This window comes from Dreissena polymorpha, chromosome 6 (genome assembly GCF_020536995.1).
Source record: "Dreissena polymorpha isolate Duluth1 chromosome 6, UMN_Dpol_1.0, whole genome shotgun sequence".
In the NCBI taxonomy this organism is placed as follows: domain Eukaryota; kingdom Metazoa; phylum Mollusca; class Bivalvia; order Myida; family Dreissenidae; genus Dreissena; species Dreissena polymorpha.
Window position 1 is genome coordinate 50909468 of NC_068360.1, and position 26512 is coordinate 50935979.

The 26512-nt window shown below is 36.4% G+C and overlaps 1 protein-coding gene across 49 annotated transcripts in view; it reads right to left on the reverse strand.

Moving 5' to 3' along the window:
• Nucleotides 1-26512, reverse strand: part of LOC127834539 (uncharacterized) — a 165488-nt gene that overhangs the window by 113274 nt on the left and 25702 nt on the right. For 4 of the 49 annotated variants that reach the window (XM_052360445.1, XM_052360448.1, XM_052360444.1 and 1 more), the window contains 5 exons: nt 25447-25688; nt 23702-23848; nt 22585-22694; nt 19794-19939; nt 15581-16406 (listed from right to left, as the gene is read on the reverse strand). The gene's annotated coding sequence lies outside the window, so the exon portion shown is untranslated. Of the gene's footprint in view, nt 1-12483; nt 16407-19793; nt 19940-20792; nt 20948-22584; nt 22695-23701; nt 23849-25446; nt 25689-26512 lie in introns of those variants that run through there. The other 45 variants (XM_052360493.1, XM_052360490.1, XM_052360489.1 and 42 more) reach the window with 45 other exon arrangements.

Genomic DNA, 26512 nt, shown 5'->3' on the forward strand with positions numbered 1-26512 from the left:
GCTTGTATTTTTCTGCCATGTGTAATGCTGACAGATGGACGACCTTGTACCTCCAACCAGAGAGGTGAATACTTTAAATGGACGACCTTGTACCTCCAACCAGAGAGGTGAATACATTAAATGGACGACCTTGTACCTCCTACTAGAGAGGTGAATACTTTAAATGGACGACCTTGTACCTCCAACCATAGAGGTGAATACTTTAAATGGAAGACCTTGCACCTCCAACCAGAGAGGTGAATACTTTAAATGGACGACCTTGTGCCTCCAACCAGAGAGGTGAATACTTTAAATGAATGACCTTGTACCTCCAACCAGAGAGGTGAATACTTTAAAGAGCCTCGCTCTGGGAAAACGGAACTTAATGCATGCGCGTAAAGTGTCGTACACTGTCCCCACAGGCTTATCAGGGTCGACACTTTCTGCTTTTATGGTATCTTTCGTTTAAAGGAAGTCTCTTCTTAGCAAAAATCCAGTTTAGGAACAGAACAGAACATGTGTTTTATTACAACTTGCACAATGTACATCGTCAGTAAAACAAAACAAACAAATCGTGATTAAGATTCATGTCACGTTAATCATATAACATATTTTCAGTACATACGATATATCATACAGTACATTATCACATGCTATACCCTGTTTTTCATGTAATACAACCATTACATTTTGTTTATTACACATGCGTAATACAACATTTTAAAGCTTTTTCATTGGCTTAGTTTTCGTTTATTGACCAATCGCATTTTGTTAGTTTGCTGAAATGACGTTGCAACGTCAAATGACAACATTCGGGATTTATCATTATGTTTGCGTAAATATTTATTTAATTTGCTCATTTAAAAGCATGCGATAAAATAGATCTGACAGGCTAAAGGCTCGCTTACTAACACAATTCCTGAACTCGTTTAATAAAATATGGTATGATATGACAACTCGTGCCAGATCCTATATTTAAGTCAAATAATATCTACTTTCAGTACATACAAGTACCTGGACTGCGATTGAACATGATAATCAGTGACTATACTTAACGCTCATGCATTACACTCGGTTATCTCAGAGCAAGGTTCATTAATTTAATTAACAGCTTATGATAACGATAACCGGGCCGAATGCATGTGCGTAAATTGTCGTCCTAAATAAGCCTGTACTGTTTGCACAGGCTAATCAGGGACTACACTTTCCGCTCTCATGGTATTGTTTCGTTTAAGGAAGTCTCATCTTAGCGAAAATCCAGTTTAAGCGGAACGTGTCGTCCCTGATTAGGGTATGCGGACTGCAAAAGCTAATCTGGGACGACACTTTACAAACATGAATTAAGCACGGTTTTCCCATAGCGAGGGTCATTTATATTTGGACCATGAAACATACAGTGAATTGTACGTCAGACTTGATATAAATACAATCTCTATGCGCGTTACATATTAATAACCTCTCTAAATGTATATCTTTCAGAGTACTTGTATGTCCGGTATGGTCAATGCCAGGAGCTGCAGTGTTGTGATCGCGACCATGCAGAACTATTGGACACCTTCTGGTACAAATATGACGAAGAATCTCAGTCGTGGGAACTTATAGCGCCGGATACATCCGACATTCTATTTTTGGAACTGAATGCCACTCTTGCCACCAACCACGCGCAGTTTTCTGACACCGGACGATACAAATACACGCGCCCTTCCGGAAAGTCAATCCAATCAGACGAGTCAGGGACAGAGTTCGATCTAAAAGTCGTCGCCTGTGACCAGCTAGCGCGTGGTCCGTTCCCAATAGCGCCATTGCCCTGCGGTGTGACGTCAGCAAAAGTGGGTGATTACGTGACTATCCCGTGCACAGGATATTTCGGTTGCGATCAAGATGACGTTAGAATGGTGACATGGTTCACGAAATCCAAGGCTAGCGATTATAGCTCGTTGACAGAAGTTCTAGCAGCAGACGACAGAATCACGCAAACAGATCGACAAGTTATTTTTTCGCTAATAGTAAAGGCCTTATTCTCTTCAAAGTTGAGAGTCCTATGTTATTTTGAAACTTACAAAGCGAGCAGTCAAAACATAAATTATGGGTCAAATAGATAGCACTTTTTGCAACTTATTCTTGTAAAGACTGGTACAATTTAAATCATATAAACGGTGACGTATTTTGACTTAGTCAATAACATATTGAGCAATATAAGTTAAGTCACATTCACTCCATTTTTATACTCGACTGAGCACATTGTCGTTGGATTTTTTGTATGCATTTAAACGCGTATTAGCCCCGTCATTAAATTAGGGTCGCACAACGAATATTTCGACGCTGTCGGTCGCATTCATTAAATATTGCGGTTTCATTGAATCACGGGTTGTATTGCACAATCTTATGAAATATGAAAGTCTCATTTTCGAAAATAATGTGGGTGCTTCTACCTGGTAAAACCTGTAAATAATCAAATATCATAGTGTACGTTATTAATAGTTTTACCGAGTAAGACATCCCCTTGATTTAACCAGCAAATGGCTGGGTTTAATATGTAATAATATAAGTGTTTATCATATGGTTTACATGATGTTTTTTGTAAACATACATTTTCAATAATGTTTTCGTACGTACGTCTAAGATAATTAAAGCGTTTTATTTGATAGCATCACTGATCAATCTCATCTCACTATGTTGGTGTCAAAATGATATCCAGCACGAATTGATTTCGCGTACGTAACGAATTTTAAGATTTAAAATCTATTTTTTGGATAACATTGGATGAGTGTTTCTAACGAACAAAAGCATGTGACGCTCTTTATTTAATGCAATATTTACTTAAATTCGTCCAGAACAAAACTTAGTTAGTAGACGGGGCGGCTAGATTAGTTGGAAGGAGATCATTGGGCATACCTTATTTATTACACTTGCTTAGTTGATAAGACGTAGAAGGGACGGTTTGCTTAGTTGGCAAAAGTAGACAGGACGGCTTGCTTACTAGTATTTGGAAGTAAGTTAACGCATTTACTGGCTTACGTGGTAGTAAGTAAATATGACGGCTGGCTTAGTTAGTAGTAATAAGACGGGACGGTTGACTTAGTTGGTAGTAAGTAGACGGGACGGCTGGCTTATTTGGTAGTTATTAGACTGGACGGTTGGCCTAGATGGAATTAAGTAGAAGAGACGCCAGGTATACTTGTTATTAAGAAGACAGGACGGCTGGTTAAATTGGTATTAAGTGAAGGGACGGCTGCCTAAATTGGTATTAAGAAGACGGGACGGCTGGCTAAATTGGTAGTAAGTAGACGGGACGGCTGGCTAAATTGGTATTAAGTAGACGGGACGGCTGGCTAAATTGTTAGTAAGTAGACGGGACGGCTGGCTAAATTGGTATTAAAAATAGACGGGACTGCTGGTCTAGTTGGTAGGGGAACGCTAACTGGAATCACAACCAAAAAGATATCAGTTAGCCGTTTAGGATTCGGCGGTATAATGATTGTGACGGCCATCCGTCCTCTACCTCTGATTCAAGTTAGGCAGTTTTACAAAACTTGTAACTGAAATTGTAAATAAACTTTATTTGGCAACGAACACTTGATTTTAAGTGGCTTTAACGCTGTCACTAAAATTTATTAAAATGGCATTTATTTAAAAGGAGTTATAACGGCCAATATCGTTGTCAATTTGCTTGTTAAACTTATTGAAAGATTACGGGCATATTAACCATCCCTCTAATAGCACTCAGTATAAAAGATCAAATTCACAATGTTCTCAAAATTGTATGAAAAATATTTACGAAAAACTTTAGTTTGTACTGACATCTTTTGTAGTCATGACGGCGTCTTGGCGTCAAATCTTACCGTCTCCAACGTCGAAGATCGGGACGCAGAGCTTGAGTTTATGTGCATCATCTTCTCTGACCAGTATTTTTAGTGTCAGACGAAAGTGTTCACATCACTCTACATCGTGAATGGTAAGTGTATGTGCATGTTCTACTCTACATACTACTTCGAAGGCCTGACAAAAGTGTTTACATCACTACGTCGTTAATGGTAAGTTTACTAGTATCAACTTCTCTACACACTACTTATAGGGTCAAACAAAAATGATCACATTACTACGTCATGAATGGTAATTTCATATGCATCCTCTACTATACAGTACTTCTAGGTTGAACCAAACGTTTTCTCATCACTCTTTTATGAAATTGTACGTTTATCACTGTATATGCATCCTGTACTCTGTACAGTACTTTGAGATACAGATACAACATCTTCACATCGCTCGATGCTGTGAATAGTAAGTTTATGTGCATACTTTTACACAGTGCCTCAATGGTCAGATGAGATCTGCAGAACGCAATTACGTACTACCGGTGATTTTGTTATATTACTTACGCATAGTCCAGTGCAAAAAAGTTGTTATGTGGTCAGATTATCAAAACGTTGTTTACGGTAATCGTATGCTGTGGTCGGCTGAAAACATGCACTCACGAGTAAGTATGTTTTTTGAAAATGTTTTGTTCCCAATAGTTGGTTCTTACTTGTTACTGAGTCTCTGTATGAACACGCTTTATAATTTAAATAATATGTTATCACGTAATGAGAAACATTGCTTCTGTTTTTAATTGTTAGCGCCAATTAATTATGGCGAAACGTTATTGCATTCTACGCATTTAACTGGAGTGAACTGATGTCACTAAACTTATAGAGAATAACAGGTTACTGTCATATAATCGCTATGACGCTACATTTTAAGATTGATTAAATATGATGTTTAAAGTTTGACGTGTTAATCATTACTTAATACGCACTTGCGATTATTAATTTTTAAAGAGTGTTTTTAGTTGTCGTGTTGCTTTTTGTGTTTTAAATATATTACATCTCGGTATCCAAGTATTTGTTTAGTTGAATCTAATTATTTTTTTACCAAAAATGATGAATTTATAGTTGATTCCGAGTAATACGACCTACCTTCAAACATGACGTGATATTAAAGAAATTTATCAGGCAGCGTTATATCAGGCATATATCAATGTAGTGGTATAATACAAAAGGCTTGACTGGTATTATCAATTTCAAACAAGGAGACATGAGCGGACGCATCGATGTTGCTTCCGGTGAATATAATTCCTGCAGCAGCAGCGTCCGTTGTCTTGGTTACGTTACTAGCAAAAATGTGGTTATGTCACCTAAAAGCGAGGCGGAACTTAAAATCTGCTTCAGACGGAAACGTTAATGACGTCACGCGGTTTATTCACAGACATATCGTTACCACCGACGCAGTTAAGCCGACTCTTGTTTGAGCTGAGACCTTCTTTGTATCAAAGATCTCGTAGGAAATTTTAAGTAACGACGTAATTTTGCAGTTTAGACGATAGTCGCTTTAATGTGATCTGTATGTACCTGATATAAAAGGGCTTGTGGAAATTACAAAAATAACAAAGTTTTTATACAATGTCATCATTAGATTTGCAATATTGGCACTTTGGACGCGTACTGTTTCGAAAATAAAGATATCGCGCTGTGTATATTCCCTACGATGGTTAATATTATTTTTTGCACTTTATTTCATGGCTATAAGGATAAGAGTACTGCAATATTCAATATGCAGACGTTGTAAGACAGCGCTGTACCGGTAACTTCTAAATTACGTATTTGACATGCTGCCCATGCCAACCTTTCTCTTGATTAGTGTGCATTTATTTAACGGAATGTTTTTAACTTATTTGACATTTGTTATATGAATCTCACTCTAGGAAAATCGGGTGCATGTGCTTAAAGTGTCGTCCAGATAACCGTATTCTGTACGGTCTGCACAGACTAGTCAGGGATGGGACTTTGCGCTGTTATGGAATTGTTTGTTTGAATGAAGTTTCTTCTTAATGCAAATCCAGTTTATTTTTAAAGTTTCGTCCCTGATTAGTCTATGCAGACTGCACAGGCTAATATGGGACGACACTTAACGTACATGCATTAAGCCCTGTTTTCACAGCACGTTGCTTAATTAATGATGTATTGTTATACATGTATACATTTTTCATGGTGTGTTTAATTGTTTCTACAATGGATTGCTCAAACCGTTAATTTATGTTAAAATACATTTTAACTATGTTGATAAATATACATGTATATGTTAATATATTACAGTACTTGTCAAATATTTTTCGTCCATGTAACGTCAAATATTTATTTGAAAATATGTTTACATGTTCATGCATTTTATGGTGATTATTTAACACAATAAAAGATAACACAAGCATTAATATAATAATGTATTTGTTAAATTGTAATATGCATAAGCCACAGTGTTTTAGACGTCCTGTCAGATATTTTGATGCGATTCATCCTCTTTCTTTACTTCAGCCGTTCATTGACAGCTGAACGAAGCAAATAGGCGCGTGATTTATATTAATAAAAGCATCTTTGAACTGTTTTTCTTCGGAGTGCGGACCACAAACAGCAAGATGAAAACAAAATATTTATTGAAATTTTTTATTTTCCGGCAATAACATTATGTATACAATATAGTTAAAAAAAACACAAAATAAATAAGTTTTATGAATGCAATGTATAATTGCGCTTATTTTTCAAATTACAATCACGTCATTTCAAAATGGAATTTCAATAAACTAACAATACATGATAGTTTTACTAATGCAAGCAATGGACACGTCAATAAGAAAGCCTCGTTTTGGGAAAACTGGTTCTGATTTCATGAGCGTGAAGTCTCGTCCCAGATAAGACAGTGCCTTGACTGGATTTTCGCTAAGAAGATACTTCTTTTAAACGAAAATTACCATCACAGCGGAAAGTGTCATCCCTGATTATCCAGGGCGGACTGCACGTGCTAATCTGGGACGACACTTAACGCATATGCATTTAGCCCAGTTTTCCCAGAACGAGGCGCAATGTAATATAAACACTACCATTCTTTATTTTATCAAAATACTTCTGAGCTCCCCATAATTGGGAGATATAGCTCCATTAAACGTCAACGACTTTACGTGATGTAAGTGCGAAAGCGAAGTCTCAGTCACGTTAAAAACTGTCTGGTTCACACCTAAGGCACGTATAACATCCAAGAGTAATACTTTATCATTCGAGATCGAACATAGCACCTTTCCCGCTGGAAATGTGCAATGCGGCGACTTCCGGTGAAGAACGGGGCTCGTACAACTTGATTCGAGATCGTTCGAAACTAATTGTTTAAGTCCCGCAACCGTGAGATCACATGGGACAGATAACAATTCAAGTAGCTGTAACTTCCGGGTGAATTCTTCGGCTCGTTTTTCTATGGAGAAGGCAAGCAACTTGTTTAGAAGATGCTCGTTGACGACCAGGCTATTCAGCGTGGCGTGTGTAAAACACGGCTCTACGACGGGACCCGTAAAATCCTTGTACTCCACCTATGAAACGGACGAATGCAGCGGAATAAACCGCTTCTGCATGTATAGTCGCTCTGGGAAAACTTAGGCAGGTGCCCCCGTATTCCCAGAGCGAGACTCATTTTACAAACAGATTTGCGCCGTTGGTTATTAACATGACATGTGCATTACACTGTTGGTGCCTTTATACATACAAGTCAGTTAAACTGTGGGTCGTTATAATGGGAATAACATGATATTAAATATAAATATTAAAACACTTAAAATGACAAAACACTTTCAGGAATATAGCTTGTTCGTGTGTCTTAAAATTGAAATGTGAATACAGGCCCCCGAAGTATTTCCAGAAACATTGAAAAATAGAACACAAAAATATGGCCTATGCACGGAATACCCAGAAATTTTAATACAGTGTACATGTTTTAAAACGATATATATGTTCAATGTTTTTATATGTATTTATCGGGCAAACATAATGATTATTTATATACATTTGTATTCATTATCCGATTAAAATTATGTGCTATTATGAACACTATCAAAGATTTGTGATCAAATAGCATTTAGTAAAGAAGAAGTTAAAATTTAATTGATAAGTAGTGAGTCCTACGTCAAACAATATGTTAACGTGTGGTCTGTTTAAGCAAACCGACAATTTCAAAACTTTGGGATCAGATATCATTTTTATAAGATGTTATAATACCAGTGTTTTGTGTATGCAAAAATAACATGTAATGTAAATTTCAAACATGGTAAAACAAATGAGAAAACAATGAGAAACCAACATGTTTCTGAAACACGACCCCGAATATAAATACCTGTATGGCGAACTCGGTCCTTGTTAGCACGCGCTCGGTGACCCCCTGCCCCAGCCCATTCCGGTCGAGCATCACTAGCCATCGTCAAGGGCGGCAACTCCATGTGGCTGTCTGGAATGCAGAGTTACCCTCTTGCCCTTGTCCTCTAGAATCGCCATCGTTGTCAGGGGATAGTAGTTGGTCTCTATCGGACGCTGTCAGTTATTTCGCCTGCCCATCAACATGAATCCGTTCTGGTCGGTGAAAATGTCTCCGTTATCTACGTCCGTCTGAAGGCGCATTATGATTTCGGTATTCACCAGCGACGGCTCGATGTTCAAGTCGATTTCGTTCGTGATGAACACCGACGTCGCCTTGACGTTGTACATGGTGAATTTCTGTGAAAATCCGGATTTGTAAGTCAAGCTGAATTCCTTTCCACTGATGACCAGATCCTTGGCGTTGTATCGTATAGGTCTTTGATCTCTGGGCTTGATCCTTGGGCTCGAACAAGTAGGCGCCGCTCTTTCCCGGGATGTATTTAAATAACCACCGTATATGTTCCAGTCTTCTTATCGTTAATGCTCTCTAGATTGCCCAACCTAACGTCAAACTGTACTTAAATGAAATCGTTTTCGATTAATATGTACTTCATGGAGCTTTTGCTGTTTTCGTAAAAAAATCAAACGCTTGACTCGATGGCGTCGTTCTGGCCTGTTGCAGACTTTGAGATTGTAAATGTCCGGACCTCATACGGTAACAGTTTCACAGAAAACGACACAATACTAAGTCCAATATGTGTGGGATGGATGGGTTCGGACGCTTGGTACTGCTTTATGTTTCTTTCTTCATCCGTTACCACTTCATGACCCTGAGCAATGCATACACTTGCAACGTCCTCGCGCGCATGCTCAACCGGATTCGCAACTACGATTTTCAAATTTTCAACCTGAAATTTCAGTTCGTTCAACAAGAGGAGTAATCTGTGTTTCAGTGCCGTCGTTGAGCGTACAGATCCCTTCGTGAGCAAGAGACTGAGCGCGAAGGCCAACGCTTCCCGCGCCTTTCGGAACGCGTTGGTAAGCCGCTCCTCGTCGTCTGAGACAACAAACGGAAGAAACGTACCGGTGATCTCGTCGTGATGCTGAAACATACCAACGTCCCGCCTGGCGTTCCGCAGACTACCCATGTTACCTTTGTAGGATTTGGAGAATTCAGCGCAGACTGTTTTGGGTTTCCTGCATTGGTGAAAGGCTGAAACGCTGAACACGTCGGCTGCGCGGATAAGCAGCTCAATTTCGCGCGTGAATCGTTTCAGCCAATTCCGCGTTGTAAAATATCCCGTTCACGTTTCGTTTTCAAAATCTGAGTAAGGAAAAAAGGCACCGCTTTAAACTGGAAATGCTTTTTCCTGTCCGTTTATTTTTCGTAATTTAGACTCGACCTTAGGAATGAAATCGAAGAAGTCCCTGATCGTACCAAACTGGATATTCATCTTCAAGACCGATTTTGCATTTATATATTGCATAAGTTTGCCGTAATTCGAAACGTCTCACAGCGTCTCATGATGGGTGAATCTCGAGCAGATATTCCTCATCCGAAGCGTCAAGATTTACAACAGGAATGTAGGACGTAAGTGTGAACCTTTAATTTGGTGAAACTCATAATTAATGGGTTTGTCGTGCGTTGTCATTTCTTGTGTGGAAAATCGTTATGAAAATATATTGTAAAATGTAAAACCATTCAATCGTTTATATAAAAAGATTGTCAAAATAAAATGTTTCGTATCAGATGCTTTTTATTTGTTGTAGTCAATATGTTTGGTCAAACAATGCCGTGTTTGTTAATGCATATTTACACAACTCTCTTCGGCGTATGGAATTAAGACATGTCTAGTAATAGAAAATTAACAAGAACCCTAACCATATGAGTCGCGTTCTGAGAAAAGCGGGCATAAAACATGTGCGTTAAGTGTCGTCCCAGATTAGCCTGTGCAGTCCGCACAGCTAATCAGTGACGACACTTCCCGCTTTTATGTAATATTTCGTTTAAATGAAGTCTTTTCTTAGCAAAAATCCAATTTAGGCGGAAAGTGTCGTCCCTTATTAGCCTGTGCGGACTGCACAGGCTAATTTGGAACGACACTTAACGCACATGCATTAAGCCCAGTTTTCTCAGAACGCGGCTCTTATATGCGTCGTGTAGGACATTCGTCACTTGTCTAAAATAAAAGAAAAGCGGATGATTACAATAATTTCTGTCACGAGTATGCATCTGCATATAGAGTGATAATTCCTATACTCAGGACTTGTCCATCGTTGCGCGTGTCAATAAAATATCAAAATAATACTAAATAAAATGCATTGAATCAAACATTGTCCATATCCAGTTCAATTCCCGTTCTTGGCAGCATGTGAGTTTGGTTGGTTGTCACCATACCGCACAAGTGGGGTTTCCTACTGCCCCCCCCCCTTAAAAAACAACAAAGAAACAACAACAAAAAACCCCACAAAACCACACCAGAAATTAAAAAATAATAATCCTGACTTAGAAATAAAGGTAGAAAATAGACGTTCTATGTTTTTAAAGTTAAAGTTAAAGTACTGTTTTATTATTTTACTTTGTGAGAACACATCATGTGTCCTCACATGGTTTATTATGTATTTCTTCGTGATCAAAACATATGGTTTGTTGATTAAAGCCAAACACTTTGCCTCTGACCATAAATGAAATACTTTTTAATCAATACATATAGATGCAATTTGAAAATGTGCAAAATTGTCATTAAATCTAAAGCCTAGTTAGCAAGTTATTAATAGTTTTTCAAATGGTACCGCTTTTAAACCCGAAAGTAGGATTTCTAGACCTATACGTCCATTTCGACAAACGCGATTATTTTTAAGTTTTAAAACGCAAAAAGACGGATTTCTACCTTGTAAACACAAGATATATTGTAATTGGCATAGATAAAATTAAATATATAGCCTATTTAGCAAGTAAGTTATTATTTTTCAAACGGTTCCACTTTTAAAACAAACCAAAAGTAGGACTTCTAGACGTATATGTCCATTTCGACAAACACGATTATTTTTAAGTTTTAAAACGCAACAAAATATGGATTTATACCTTGTAATCATCGGATATATTCTAATTGACATAGATAAAATTAAATATATAACCTAGTTAGTAAGTAATTTATTACTTTTAAACGGTACCGCTTTTAAAACCGTAAGTAGGATTTCAAAACGTATACGTCCATTTCGACAAACGCGATTATTTTTAAGTTTTAAAGCGCAAAAAAAAGACCGATTTCTACCTTGTAACCACCAGATATATTCTAATTGGCATAGATATAATATGTTTCTTATTTATACTTACATTTACTATGCCAAATAAGTTGTTTGACTTTGAGACGCAGTTTTTTCCCCATATTCAAATAAAACTATATCATCCTGACATGCGAAAATCGGTCTTATGGCATATGCGGCCAGAGTAGCTCAAGCCAAGCCTGCGCACTTTCCCATCAGTGGCTACGCTTTCCGCTTTAAAAAAGGCACGCAAGGTTTGGTAATAACTCCAGAGTAGTTTATTCAGTATTCATATTCTTACAAGACTGTGCGAATGCGCAGGCCTGGCTGAAGCTACGTTGGGATCATATTGCATAAGATCAATTTTTGCATGACCCGTATACAAATCTTATTGCGTTTTATAATTAGAACATCTAAGCACAATACTTGCCGATAGAATAGTGAATTCAACTTGTGTTGTTTATAGCAAACTGGTAAATGTCCGTAGACTATTTTGACTTGCATACGTCACACATGTGTGGTTAGATAATTAAACGATTTTCCTTCTACATGTATCAAGGGCACTCTACTGTTAGGTAGTTCTGTCTTACAATACAAGACAAATGGCATTTACCGATAGGTTTTCATCAATTCTTTTCCCTAAAATTCGTGTTATTTGATACATTGAAAATGTGTGCATACGTCTGAGTGATGTCTCATTGAACGATTTCCTTATAACGTTACATCAAGTATTGACTGAATGCAAAGACGATGGTGTGCTCAAGTCATAATCCCGTCATTGTTACCATTTTCACCCAAGAGACCCCTGCAACCTTAATACTTTACCCGAGGAATCCAAAATCAAACGATACTAAACCTCCAAGAACGCCAATCACAATGTGAAATTTGAAAGCTCTTAACGGAATAGTTCTTAAGATATTGACTGTTAACCAATGTCGACCAAAGTATGACGGCGAACTAATAGACGGAGAGGCCAAAATCAATATGTTTGCCATAGTTTCAATAGGGGAGTCAATATAGTACTAATACAACGGTTCATAGTATTTTTATTTGAACTCACAACACTTTTTCACAGTACAATACTTTTCCCATTTAAATGAGATAACTTGTAGTTATCTACTTTAAATAGTGTGTAGGAACAGACTTGGATCAGCAAAAACACATCACTAACATAAACATGTATATCTCTTTAAGTCACATAAACTATATTATTTCCATAACAAAATCAATGTTTAAGCAATAACTTGTACACTAAATAAATGCAACATTTTGCACATAGAGACCCTCATAACCATACCATTTCTTAAAGATAATTCAGATCCAAATTATTTTAAAAAGATAGTTCATGCATATCGCATGCATGACATATTTTGCGTGGAGTTCTGTCTTACATTGTTTAACAGCAATCTTTTTCCCAGCTACTCTGCAGTTAAATGTTTACTGCCTTCTTTCAAGATGTCAACATTAAGTTTCTAACCTTCAAGCAAGCAATGTGTTCCCTACCGCACATTCAAAGAAATATGCACGAATAAAGTCATGGGAAGTGCCCATATAAAAATCAATAAATAGTGCCGATTTATTAAGAGAGCAAAGCATTGCACAAATGAAATATTTAGTATAACCTCTACGGAATAAACATTGGTTATTAATGATGGAGAAAAACAACATGAGTTGTGTAATGTGCTTTGTCTAAACCATACACCGACAATGCATGTTGGCGAGAATATAGACACTTCAATTTAATTAGCTAGACAATATTATGTATGAAACTTAAATTAACAGATAACCTGGTTATAGTTTAGATAAATATCGTAAATATCGTAACATTATTAAAATACTATTTGCAGTAATTTAAGGACTATGAAGAGATAAGTAAGACATAGGCACACACAAATATGCAATACATAAGAGTCTTTAATCAATATGACGTACACAAGCAATTTAAAAAAGGCATCTAAGCAGTGTATATACACCCTATATTTACGAATGCACAATGCTTATTTGGAATGGATGACAATATTAACACATTATTGTAAAAATTGCATCTTAAAGTATTAATTAAGTTCAATACTAATATGATTGTATGGTAACAATTGTTTGTTATGCATTCAAAGTAACGCAAAATGATATTTTATTTTTTATGTAATCAATATGATTTATTTGATACATTTCACACAATCAACAAACATCAAGCTATTTTCAGCTGTTAAGCAACAGAACAACTGTTTCATGCATTCAATTACAGTTCATTATAAACAATCACATGTTTAAGGAAATATGGTCTGATGATCGAGTGAAACAAACTGTTACACGACTAGTTAACTGCCGCTATCATCAGCCATAAGTCAATTATTATCATGTATAATATAAATACAAGTACAATATAATTGCTACAATATACACATGTCTTTAACAGACATTTTGAGCAGAACATTTCCTTCATCGTCGCAATTGCAAAACTGTAAGCATTGTATGGAAAACTAAATTTTATAATTTCAAATAAATGCCATTATATTTTTATTACACATGTTTTTTAACAATCAGTATCATATTGTACCATAACTATTAATTCATTGAACAGACGTATATTAGTTAAGTAAGTATTCCACAAAACCCCAATACAAACTGATGGCTGAGTATTAAGTGTGTCATATTTTTAATAGCTGTATGAATGCACTTGTTATGTTGAGAGATGAACAAAATCATTATCTAACAAGGGATACAACTTTTTTTCAAGCAAAAACATCCCTTTATCTTGCGTACAAATATTCATCACTCTCGCTTGATTTGCAATTGACTGATTTCCAAGTTGAATATATGAATTTTTCTTAAAATAATGCAAATAAAGTTTAACCAATCTTTCAATAGTTGCTTGACTTTATTTAGTGAAAGGCATTACATATACTAGTAACAAGATGTTCCTATTGTCTAAATGATATTTGCCTCTTCAGAATTTGTTGTTCTGTATCATTAAGAAAGTTTTAAATGAGCATTCCCACAAGCAATGTTTTTTTTTAAATATCTGTCACCTAAAAGATATACATGATGAAAATTGTTAGTACAAATAAATGTTAACAGCGAAAATCAAAATGGCAACAATAAACGCATGATTTACATTGCAAATACAATCATTTTGCAATCGCTCTATATACAAGTGACAAATGTATCACTGATCACGAATTATTGGTCAAGTTAATCTGTTCCTCTAAATGCCTATACACAAACATATAAAGCATAATAAACTTTACAAAAACAAAAAAATAATTATCATAACTTTGGCCATTATTCCTACACCTCATATTTTCGTTTTTAAGTACTAAGTTTCAAAACAAATAAAGCATTTTAAGCAACACAAAGGTCATTCTTAAATCATATTTATGCAAATTAATAAATAACTGGTCGTAACTACAGAAAAGACAATTTAAGGAAGATAAAATGATTTTGTCTAAAATTAATCAATATTTTCAAGAAATAGTAAGACAATAAACAATATTCTTGATAAAAACCTGACACCAATGGGCACACTTAAGAGTATCAAAGCCATAGCATAAACGTTCTCCATCTGGCTAAACAATTCTTGTAACTACCACCTCTATATTACAGGTTAAGCCACACAAAAACTGAAGCATGTCTCATGACATGAAAATAATACATTTCTTTAAATTTTGTCAAAGTTACCAGCATCATTTAAACAGCTTTGACAAATGTTAAAATCAACATTCATAGACATATATTTACTTACATTATATTTTCCTTAACATTTCCAAAATAAAATGTCATAATACAGACACAGTAATTGGATAGACTTGTAAATTTTGCGCTTAAAATACTATTTTACATTATTTCTTTGATCAAGTAATCTTAATCTTATTATATTTAAATATAGTTATTTAAAGCCTTCAACATAAAATGACTGACTGCATCATAGTTCCAATAAAACATAAACTATTGTTTTTCTTTGAACACAACTTGGATGGTCACATAAAAACATTGCTGGCCACAAGACTTTCTGGCTTTCCATTTTTTGTTGTGATTTGTCATTATGCGATTTCTGTCTGAATCAAGTCACTAATTTTCCAATTTCAAAGATGAGACATGTTCACACCAGACATGGGGTATGTAGAGACCTTCAATTGTACATGTTCACACCAGACATGGGGTATGTAGAGACCTTCAATTGTACATGTTCACACCAGACATGGGGTATGTAGAGACCTTCAATTGTACATGTTCACACCAGACATGGGGTATGTAGAGACCTTCAATTGTACGTGTTTACATCAGACATGGGGTATGTAGAGACCTTCAATTGTACGTGTTTACATCAGACATGGGGTATGTAGAGACCTTCAATTGTACGTGTTTACATCAGACATGGGGTATGTAGAGACCTTCAATTGTACATGTTCACACCAGACATGGGGTATGTAGAGACCTTTAATTGTACGTGTTTACATCAGACATTGGGTATGTAGAGACCTTCAATTGTACGTGTTTACACCAGACATGGGGTATGTAGAGACCTTCAATTGTACGTGTTTACATCAGACATGGGGTATGTAGAGACCTTCAATTGTACGTGTTTACATCAGACATTGGGTATGTAGAGACTTTCAATTGTACATGTTCACACCAGACATGGAGTATGCAGAGACTTTCAATTGTACATGTTCACATCAGACATGGGGTATGTAGAGACCTTCAATTGTACATGTTCACATCAGACATTGGGTATGTAGAGACTTTCATTTGAACATGTTCACATCAGACATGGGGTATGTAGAGACTTTCATTTGTACATGTTCACACCAGACATGGAGTATGCAGAAACTAGCACATCTTAAACAGCATTTATATCTCTGAGCTTCTTCGGTATGACTGGGGTTAATATGATAACAACTGTAGCAACAGGCTGTCCTTCTGATTTGCCGGTTTGATTTCGTCAATGGACGTCTGAAATAAAGAAAGATTCATAACAGTAAATGTCAGTTTTTCATTTTATGTGTGTTACCCATGATAAACAAGAACAATAATAGCACTTTTATACATTGAGTTACATTAAAAATTAATTATAACCACTTTACTATCAACTAACTTTAAGTTTCTCCATCAATCAGGAAATATGGGATGATATTCCATAAACATACATTTTTCCTTTGGAAAAATATTTCCTTATCATTGACAACAATTTAGAAAGGGCCAACTAGCCAATAGAAAATAAAACATGTTGAAAAAGAGTTTTTCTGAGATGTCTGCTGTGAAGTAGGCAAAAAGTCACCGATGCAACCACATTTTACTTTTGACTGAAAACTTTACTACTATGAAAGAACAAGAGCGTGGCATCACGGGTGCCACGCTCGGCTGCGAAAGCTTGTCAGAAAATATTATTTTTTGTTTAGAGATCACAGTGACCTTGACCTTTGACCTAGTGACCCAACAAGAGATGTGTTCGTCAGAAACAATGCCCTCTACTGCGCCGCATTGAGATAAAATTTCTATTTATCATTTGGCAGGAATAGAAATCATCTCCCTTTAAAGCTTATTACTTCCCTTGGATTTTGTCCAATCCAACCGGGGGGGGGGGGGGGGTCTGTAGACAGTCAAAATGACCAAGTCAGACAACACTGACAACCTAGGCCTGTGGTTTATCAAAGAAATCATAGCCAGAGTTCATCATGTATCTATGGACATAAGTCCACTGGTATTTAATGAAAACTAGCATTTAAAAATTAGAACAGGTAAGAAATGATAATTATATCATTTAAAATGAGAGAAGTGTTCGTCAGAAACACAATGCCCCCTATTGCGCCGCTTTGAAATAATAAAATTGCTATTTATCATTTGGCAGGTATAGAAATCATCTCCCTTTCAAGCTTATTACTTCCCTTGAATTTTGTCAAATCCAACCGGGGGGGGGGGGGGGGGGGTCTCACAGTCAATTATGACCATGTCAGACATCACTGACAACCAAGGCCTGTGGTTTAAAAGAGATCATAGCCAGATTTGATTATGTATCTATGGACATAAGTCCACAGGTATGTAATAAACATGAAAGAAATGATTATTATATAATTTAAAAAAACTTTGACAAATCAATCATTTGAGTTATAAATAATCAAAATAATAAATCTGTCCAGTAACTGTGAAAAGAACTTCAATTCTTGGTAAGGAAATATATAATATGACATTTATAATTAAATAAATTTCTTCCCTTGAAAATAATTGTCTCTAACAAATCTCTATTTTTAGTAGCAAATAATTAAAAGCCACTACCGTGACTGTAGATTCACTACTCAAAATGTGCAGATCCATGAGATACACATGCATGCCAAATATATCAAGTTGCTATGTTCAATATTGATTAGGTATCGCCCTTTAAAGCTTATTACTTCCCTTGGATTTGTATTTTTTACCGTAGACCGTAAAGGATGACCTTGACCTTTTACCACAATGTGTTTGTCAGAAACACAATACCGCCTACTGCGCCACTTTAATTTATTTAACAAAAATATATACGTTGGCAGGTCAGATAACTATGTCCATATAAAGCTTATAACTTCCCTTGGATTTGTTTTTTCGACCCTAGACCTTGAAGGATGATGTTCACCTTGAAATTTTACCACTCAAATGTGCAGCTTCATGACATACACATGCATGCCAAATATCAAGTTTATATCTTCAATATTTAAAAAGTTAAGGCCAATGTTAAGGTTTTAGCACGACGCTTACGCCGGACGACGAGCTGTCTATGAAAATAGCTCGGGTTTTCTCAGAAAACAGCCGAGCTAAAAATTAACCAAAACTAGAGCTTCGTCACAGACGTGACTAATACTCTACCTGCTGCATTGACACTGAATATTTTGCATGTTGCCTTCACAAAAAAACAGCGGACACCATCCTTAATGTTTAAAACGCACTAAGTGACCCCGTGACCTAGTTTTTGACCCGGCAAGGCACATGTTCAAACTTTACCTACACATCATCTAGATACAAATTCTAACCAAGTTTGGTGAAGCTCTGATGAAAACTTCTTGAATAAGAGAGCGGACACAATACTTAATGTTTAAAACGCACTTAGTGATCCAGTGACCTAGTTTTTGACCCGGCATGATCCATATTCGAACTTGATCTAGAAAATCGGATGAAAACAATTTGAATTAGAGAGTGGACACTTAATACAAACCGACCGACTGACAAGCTCACTCCTATATACACCCCTAAACTTTGTTTGTAGGGTATAAAAAACAAGAAGGAAAGTTCACATGATTGTAAATATGTCTGATTTTATCAAACAAGAAGCAATACTTTTCTAGGTCACACATGACAAAACAAGATGTGTTTGTGAAACACAATGTCCCCCTATATGATGTTTGACCTTGAAGGATGACCTTGACCCCTATATGATGTTTGACCTTGAAGGATGACCTTGACCCTTCACCACTCAAAATGTGCAGCTCCATGAGATACACATGCATTTCAAATATAAAATTGCTAGCTTCAATATTGCAGAAGTGACATTTCATGAGCAATTTTGACCCATATATTTGACCTTAAAGGATGACCTTGACCTTGACCTTTCACCACTCAAAATGTGCAGCTCCATGAGATACACATGCATGCCAAATATCAAGTTGCTATCTTCAAAATTGCAAAAGTATTCATAAAATAAGCGATTTGGGCCACATATATTTGACCTCTGACCTTGAAGGATGACCTTGACCTTTCACCACTCAAAATGTGCAGCTTCATGAGATACACATGCATGCCAAATATCAAGTTGCTATCTTCAATATTGCAAAAGTACTCATAAAATGAGCGATTTTTTCCACATATATTTGACATCTGACCTTGAAGGATGACCTTGACATTGACCTTGACCTTTCACCACTCAAAATGTGCAGCTCCATGAGATACACATGCATGCCAAATATCAAGTTGCTATCTTGAATATTGAAATACTGCAAAAGTGTACATTAAATGAGCGATTTTGACCCATATATTTGACCTTTGACCTTGAAGGATGACCTTGACCTTTTACCACTCAAAATGTGCAGCTCCATGAGATACATATGCATGCCAAATATCAAGTTGCTATCTTCAATATTGCAAAAGTTATTGCAAATGTTAAAGTTGGCGCAAACCAACCAACCAACCAACCAACCAACAGACCAACCAACAGACAGGGCAAAAACAATATGTCCCCTATAACTATAGTGGGGGACATAAAAAAAACACAGCTGGATTGAAAGATGTATGGACACAAAAGGGTAAATCTACATGCACCCACCAATCTCTGAAAGTGAGGCCACGAAAAAGCATGCATATGACACGAAAACTCACCCAAGGTTTGCTATGCATGATGTTCATAGACTGAGGGTTGTGAAGCATGGGGATCTCGGAATCTAGAGACGATGACTGCCGCTGGTTCACTTGCTGTGACTGCAAATGCTCCTGAGATATACTCATTGCTCTGCTACCCAGGTTTTCTGGAATAAAAGTAAATCGTGCGTCAAACAAATTAAAGACAATACTAGGGTTTTCAAGGACAAACAAAACTAATTTAAACCCAACAAAACACTTGTCAGTGTTTCGACCTTTCATATCGACAATGCAATGTCAAAAGATTTAACTAGAGCCTACATTGTGCCCACGATGTTCTAGAGTTGTAAAGCGACTTGAAAATGTAAACGCATTCAATGCAATGAAGCTAAAATAATTAGAGAGGAAACATAAGTTCATTTTGATTTATCACCAAACTTTTTTTTAAAGAATGTTTCAATAAAAACAAGAGCTCCGCAGTTCGAGACAGATGCCTCCCAAAACAGAGCTTTGACTCCCATCACTCAATCCTTTCATGACATATCGAATGAATACCAATTTAACACCTAATGTCTCAGTGACCTTGACCTTTGAACTAGTGACCCAAATTTCAATAGACATCCTCTACTGTCCAAGACTGATGCACATGTTCAGTATCAAGCCAATTGGTCAATTTTTTGACAAGTTATTAATCGGACACGATTTTCGCACTTATAATTGCGACAGTGACCTTGACCATTAACCTAGTGACCCCAATTTCAATAGGGGTCATCTACCGTCCATGGCCAATGCACATGTGAAGTATCAAGCCAATAGGTCAATTTGTTGACGAGTTATTGATCAGAAAGGATTTTCACACGTATTGTGACTGTGACCTTTGACCTAGCGACCCCATTTTCAATAGAGGCCATCTACTGTCCAAGGCAAATGCATATATGAAGTAACAAGCCAATCGGTCAATTTGTTGACAAGTTATTGATCTGACATGATTTTCATAATTATTGTGACAGTGACCTTTACCTGTGAAGTAGTGACCCCAATTTTAATAGAGGTCATCTTCTGTCCAAGACCAATGCACATGTGAAGTATGAAGCCAATAGATCAATTTGTTGATGAGTTAGTTATAGGAAATCAACTGGTCTACCAACACACCCAACGACAGACTGGCAAACATCCTGCAAAATAATATACCCCCTTTTCTTTGAAGTGGGGCATAAAATACACAAGGCGGGTTAACAAGAAAGGGTTTAAATATACTTGTTCTAGAAAAAGTGTTATTCATAAATGAAGATTTAACAAATGCAACACTTTTTTATGTTCAGTACAAAAACAGAAACTAACGTGAGGACAGTTTAAAAGTCATTTGCATGTGTTTTATTTTGAAATCACTTGAATTTACAGGGTTTACATTTACACACTGTTATTTTTTAAGGTAAAAAATAACATTAAATACATTGATATAGCGACTCATCTGAGAATAAGCCAAAGACAAGTGCAATTATGACAGCTTGTTTATTGCAATAGACATGTGCACTGTGTGTTAGGTCGGTACTGGATTAGTCTCTTTATAGGCAGGGCTCTACTTCTAATAGCGGTCTGATGCAAAGTCGGATACACACTCTTTTTAATTGCATCCTTACAAACTGACAAAAAGTATGCAGTCTTCGAATTAGCTTTGAAAAGTTACATGCCAGTCGGGCCAGTTACTTAAGAATTTGTACATGCCCAACATATTTTTTACATGCCCAAACTTTTTTAACCAAAATTATAACAAATCACAACATTTTAACACTAACATGCTACACATAGTAAAGCAGTACATTTGTTTCAATAGTAGTGAATACAATTACATCTAATCAGTCACTAGAATTAAGACGGTCGATCGTTACACCAGTGCTCTTGAAAAGAGCGTTCTCTGGTGTCCTCGTACCATTTCTTGACTTCTTTTTTCTCTAAATCATTGTCAATTTTCTATTTTGGAAGTGCTTTATTGGGCTTAGCCCCATCAACATACCTAAGATACTGCATAGCCTCTATGTCGACAATGACATTTGTTTACATTGACAAAAACGGAAGCGTATTACTTGATTGAAATGATCGATTCAAAAAGCATCTTCTAGATCACTCTGGATCAGCAGACGATTTATTTCATAAATATCTTACGGAGGAATCCGAGATAGCCGATGTATCACGATTGCTTCTCGATTAATGTCTAGAGAAACCGTCAATAAGAACCAAATGTGACCGAACTGCATCGGTCAAAAACAATAACGATGACGTGTGCAAGCAGGTGCATGTTGTTAAACCAATCAAATTTCATTGTTTTACAACTTACGGCAAGGTGTTTGTTCGCAAAATTGAAAAATAGATCTGCAAATATCAAGAACCGCTTACAATTTTTTTTATAAACTGTCAATTGGCTTCAATAATTTACATGCCCGGCGGGCCACAAACATGAATTTTTGTATGTGCCCGGCAGTAATTTTACTCGCCACGGGCGATCCGGCGTGTGCTAATTTCGATGACTGAGTATGGTGGAAAAAAAGTGTCAGATTGTGTGCACTGTTGTAGATTAATTTAATATTTTAAATTGATTTATGACAAACGTAATGTCCTATTGATATTCGACACACATTTGCATTTTTTAGAAACAAACAATTTACTGGCTGGCTGATGTTGAACAAAAAAATTGTAATAATTGTTTTCATATTTTTACTTCAGTGAATAATATCAAATCTATATTTAAACTATATAAATATATATAATTACCAAACTAAATCATATAATAATTAGGTTTAAAATAAACCCATACAAGCAGGTAAGTCGCTGGAAATTCTCGTATTGTGTCTTGGCTTCCTCTGCTGGCGTGAGTCATTTCGTCCCTGCAGTCTTGGATGTCACGTTGTGAAGTCATCTTCTTTACTGAAAATAATATAAAATATTTTAAGGGAAATGTTTAAAGATATATTCCTGTTCTGTAGTCAATTCGATTACAGTAAAACAATGGAGCAATATTTTAAAGTATTTTTCTTTCTGTAGAATTTCCGTTTACTGTCAGTGATTGAGCAATATTTAAATGAACATGTTTCTGTTGATGCCCTTTTTTAGTCATTTTGACAAATGTGTATGTGTATTTCTTTTGACCTTGAAGTCAAGGATAACCCATGAAAGTGCAAACATTTAGTTCCAATGGGGTCCTTTGTTTTTGCTGAATAGACAGCAAGCAGAAGAGACAGTATTGAGATACAAGGAATCCGGGTGCGATACCCTAGCTCTTTGCGAATAGATCCCTTGGTTCTTTTACGTGCTCAGTGCATAGAACCGATACACGCAAGAATCACCTGGGTTTCATACCAGTACATCTCTAGTGGGAAACACTTGAAGCACTTCTGAAATTTCCAGTGCCCCGGCCAGGAATTGAAACGGGGACCTCTGGATTGGTAGACCAGTGTGTTACCACTTGACTACCGCACCACCCGTATAAAAATACAAAATTGTAAAAAAATACAAATTTTAAGGTAAATGTTAATACATTAACGTAGTGATGCCCTGTTCTGCAGTCATTTTGTTTACAAATACAGATGGAACAATATAATATAACTTGGTCATCGAGTTATCCATATCATTTTTCAAACATTATTAAACCACAACAACATAGTTTATGGAATAACCTAAAGTAATAAATATACAAAATTAAGAAAGAAAATTATAAAAACTGCCTTCTTTTGGGTTTTTAACTGAGATTATTACTATTATTTTGTATTAAAAGCAGTAAAAGCAATTCGCAATACCATACTGCAAATATTGGTATTCTTTGTAGTTATATGTTTGTATGTTTTTTTTATATATGTATATGTAGCCACTTTAAATGTGCTTTAGTTATGTCAGTCTGGTCAATCAAACTACTCATGAAATCTGTGAACAAGTACCTTTAAAACCATACACTTTTTTACTGCAGTGACTATCTAAGCCCATGTGACCTTGAACCTGACCATTAGGTGAGTCCAAGGGCAAGGTCACAGTCCCGTTGGAGGTTTTCATCGCAAGGCACTGGGTGGTTTTGGGAGACCCTCAACCTGGTAAGTCAAAGAGAGGGAAAGTGATTAAATCAAACAATAAATCAAAGCATAGTCAATTTATCAATATGTTACAAGGGCTGTTTGTAAAACATGCATGCCCCCCATATGGGCTGTCCGTTGTAGTGGCAGCCATTGTGTGAATACGATTTTTGTCACTGTGACCTTGACCTTTGACCTAGTGACCTGAAAATCAATAGGGGTCATCTGCGGGTCACGATCAATGTACCTATGAAGTGTCATGATCCTAGGCAAAAGCGTTCTTGAGTTATCATCCGAAATCATTTTACTATTTCGGGTCACCGTGACCTTGACCTTTGACCTTGTGACCTCAAAATCAATAGGGGTTAATCTGCAAGTCATGATCAATCTACCTATGAAGTTTCATGATCCTAGGCGAAAGCGTTCTTGAGTTATCATCCGAAAACCATTTTACTATTTCGGGTCACCGTGACCTTGACCTTCAACCTATTGACCTCAAAATCAATAGGGGTCATCTGCGAATCATGATCAATCTACCCATGAAGTTTCATGATGCTAGGCATATGTGTTCTTGAGTTATCATCCGGAAACCATTTTACTATTTCTGGTCACCGTGACCTTGACCTTTGACCTAGTGACCTCAAAATCAATAGGGGTCATCTGCGAGTCATGATCAATGTACCTATGAAGTTTCATGATCCTAGGCCCAAGCGTTCTTGAGTTATCGTCTGACAACCACCTGGTGGACGGACCGACCGACAGACATGAGCAAAGCAATATACCCCCTCTTCTTCGAAGGGGGGCATAAAAATATGTTTGGAAACAAATTTTTGATAATGAATGAACATTTTAAAGAAAATGATCCTTTAATTTGTGCATGAATACTTGTATAAGCTACCGTTCATATGCGTGAGTGTTGTTGATGAATTGTGTCATATACAATTATGATCATAAAAAGGAATCAGCAAATATCTTCTACAACTCCATTTGTTTTATTAAAACAATCCATGTTGAGTGGACAACACACCGTGGCAAAAAGGTAGCTCAAACGTGGAAGACAAATCGCTGCTTTGCGGACGTGGCTTGGTTGATAGAATACTGCTAGACACTGACCAAAATCCGTCAAAAGACAAATATATTCTGGAATATTTGTCATATTGCAAAATGATTGAAGGAATGTTCCTTCATCAAACATTATTGATTACAAGTGATGCAAATGCTTTATGCTTTCTATTTTATTAACAAAAATATTCACACAACTGTGGGCACAATGCCAGTTAATAACCTTGAAAAGAATATAAGTTACACAGCCTCTGAATTCCCATGTGTGGTGAGCTACAAAGATATTAATTTGAACTTGTGCAAAAGTTACTTGGCCAATGATAAGTAAGGGCTTTGTCACAAGATGACCATCTACCAATCAAACCCAGACTTCATGGGGTTTACACAACTGAAGTATCATTTCCCTTGAGAAATGTAGATGTGGTTTGATAAAATTGTTTTACATAATATGCAGACAAAACGCCCATCTGACTAACCAACTAACAGAAAATTGACTTAAATACATCCTTTCTAAGACTTGGTTTGTGGGTTTTAATAAAATTATCATGCATTACCATCCCCAACTTGAAGGTCATGTTATCCACTGTTGCTGTGAGATTATGATGTTCATAGAGCATTGAGAGCATAGGTGCATCATGAACCTGACCCCCACGGCTGAGGCTGCTGCTGGAGCCCAGACGGTTTGACATTCGGCCTGGAATCCTGTTTCTCTGAAGGGTCACGTTGATGCATTCACAATGTGTATTAGCTTGGCCAGATTTTCAGGGAAGGGTGCTTTGTAAATTGACAGTTTTTCCTGTAAAATAAAATAGAAACAACGTGAAACAGTTGCATCAGCACGAGATTATCCTATTCATCTCAACAAGGTCATTTTAAGTAGGCAAGTCACCATTTGACATGAAGTTAGACACAGGGCATAAACTCTACATAGCATTGCACAGTTTTGCAATGTGAGCAGTACACCGAAAGATATGTAAATTGTCAAGAAAATTACGCCAAGTGCATAAATTATTATGGTATTTATGCTTAGACAGGGCTCATTTTTTCACTCAGTTCATAATCCAAATAAATGAACAACGAGATTGCCAACAACATACGCCTGTTTAGAAAACTGTGTTACAGTGATTGTGAGTGCAATGGCAGACAAGTTTAATTTGGTCAATTGTGTTCATTAAACAAAAACATATGTTGAAAGTGCTAAAGTTGATCTGGCTGCTAACAAAACTTGGACGAGAGATTATGATAAAAAATATTATCAACAATTATCATGATGATCCAATGTTTTGAAATATAGAGCAGATAGAATGTTAAAGGCAAACCACTAAAAGACGCCACATTTTTACCCATAGTAAATAATTTTAAATTACTATTAAACCCTTATAATTACAACACAAAGACTTTTAGTTAGACTTTTAAATATCAAAATTGTCTAACTCGCTATTATATCTGATTTCATTTTTGTTTAAAGGCATCATTTAATGTGTCATTTTGCCATAGACAAATGAAAAGAAACAGTCATTATGGAAGTTAAAAAGTCAACCACCCGCCTCCCAAACATAACCTACGCTGCTCGGGTTCCGGTAAATGCCAACGGTAACGTCATATTTACTGTGTAAAGGT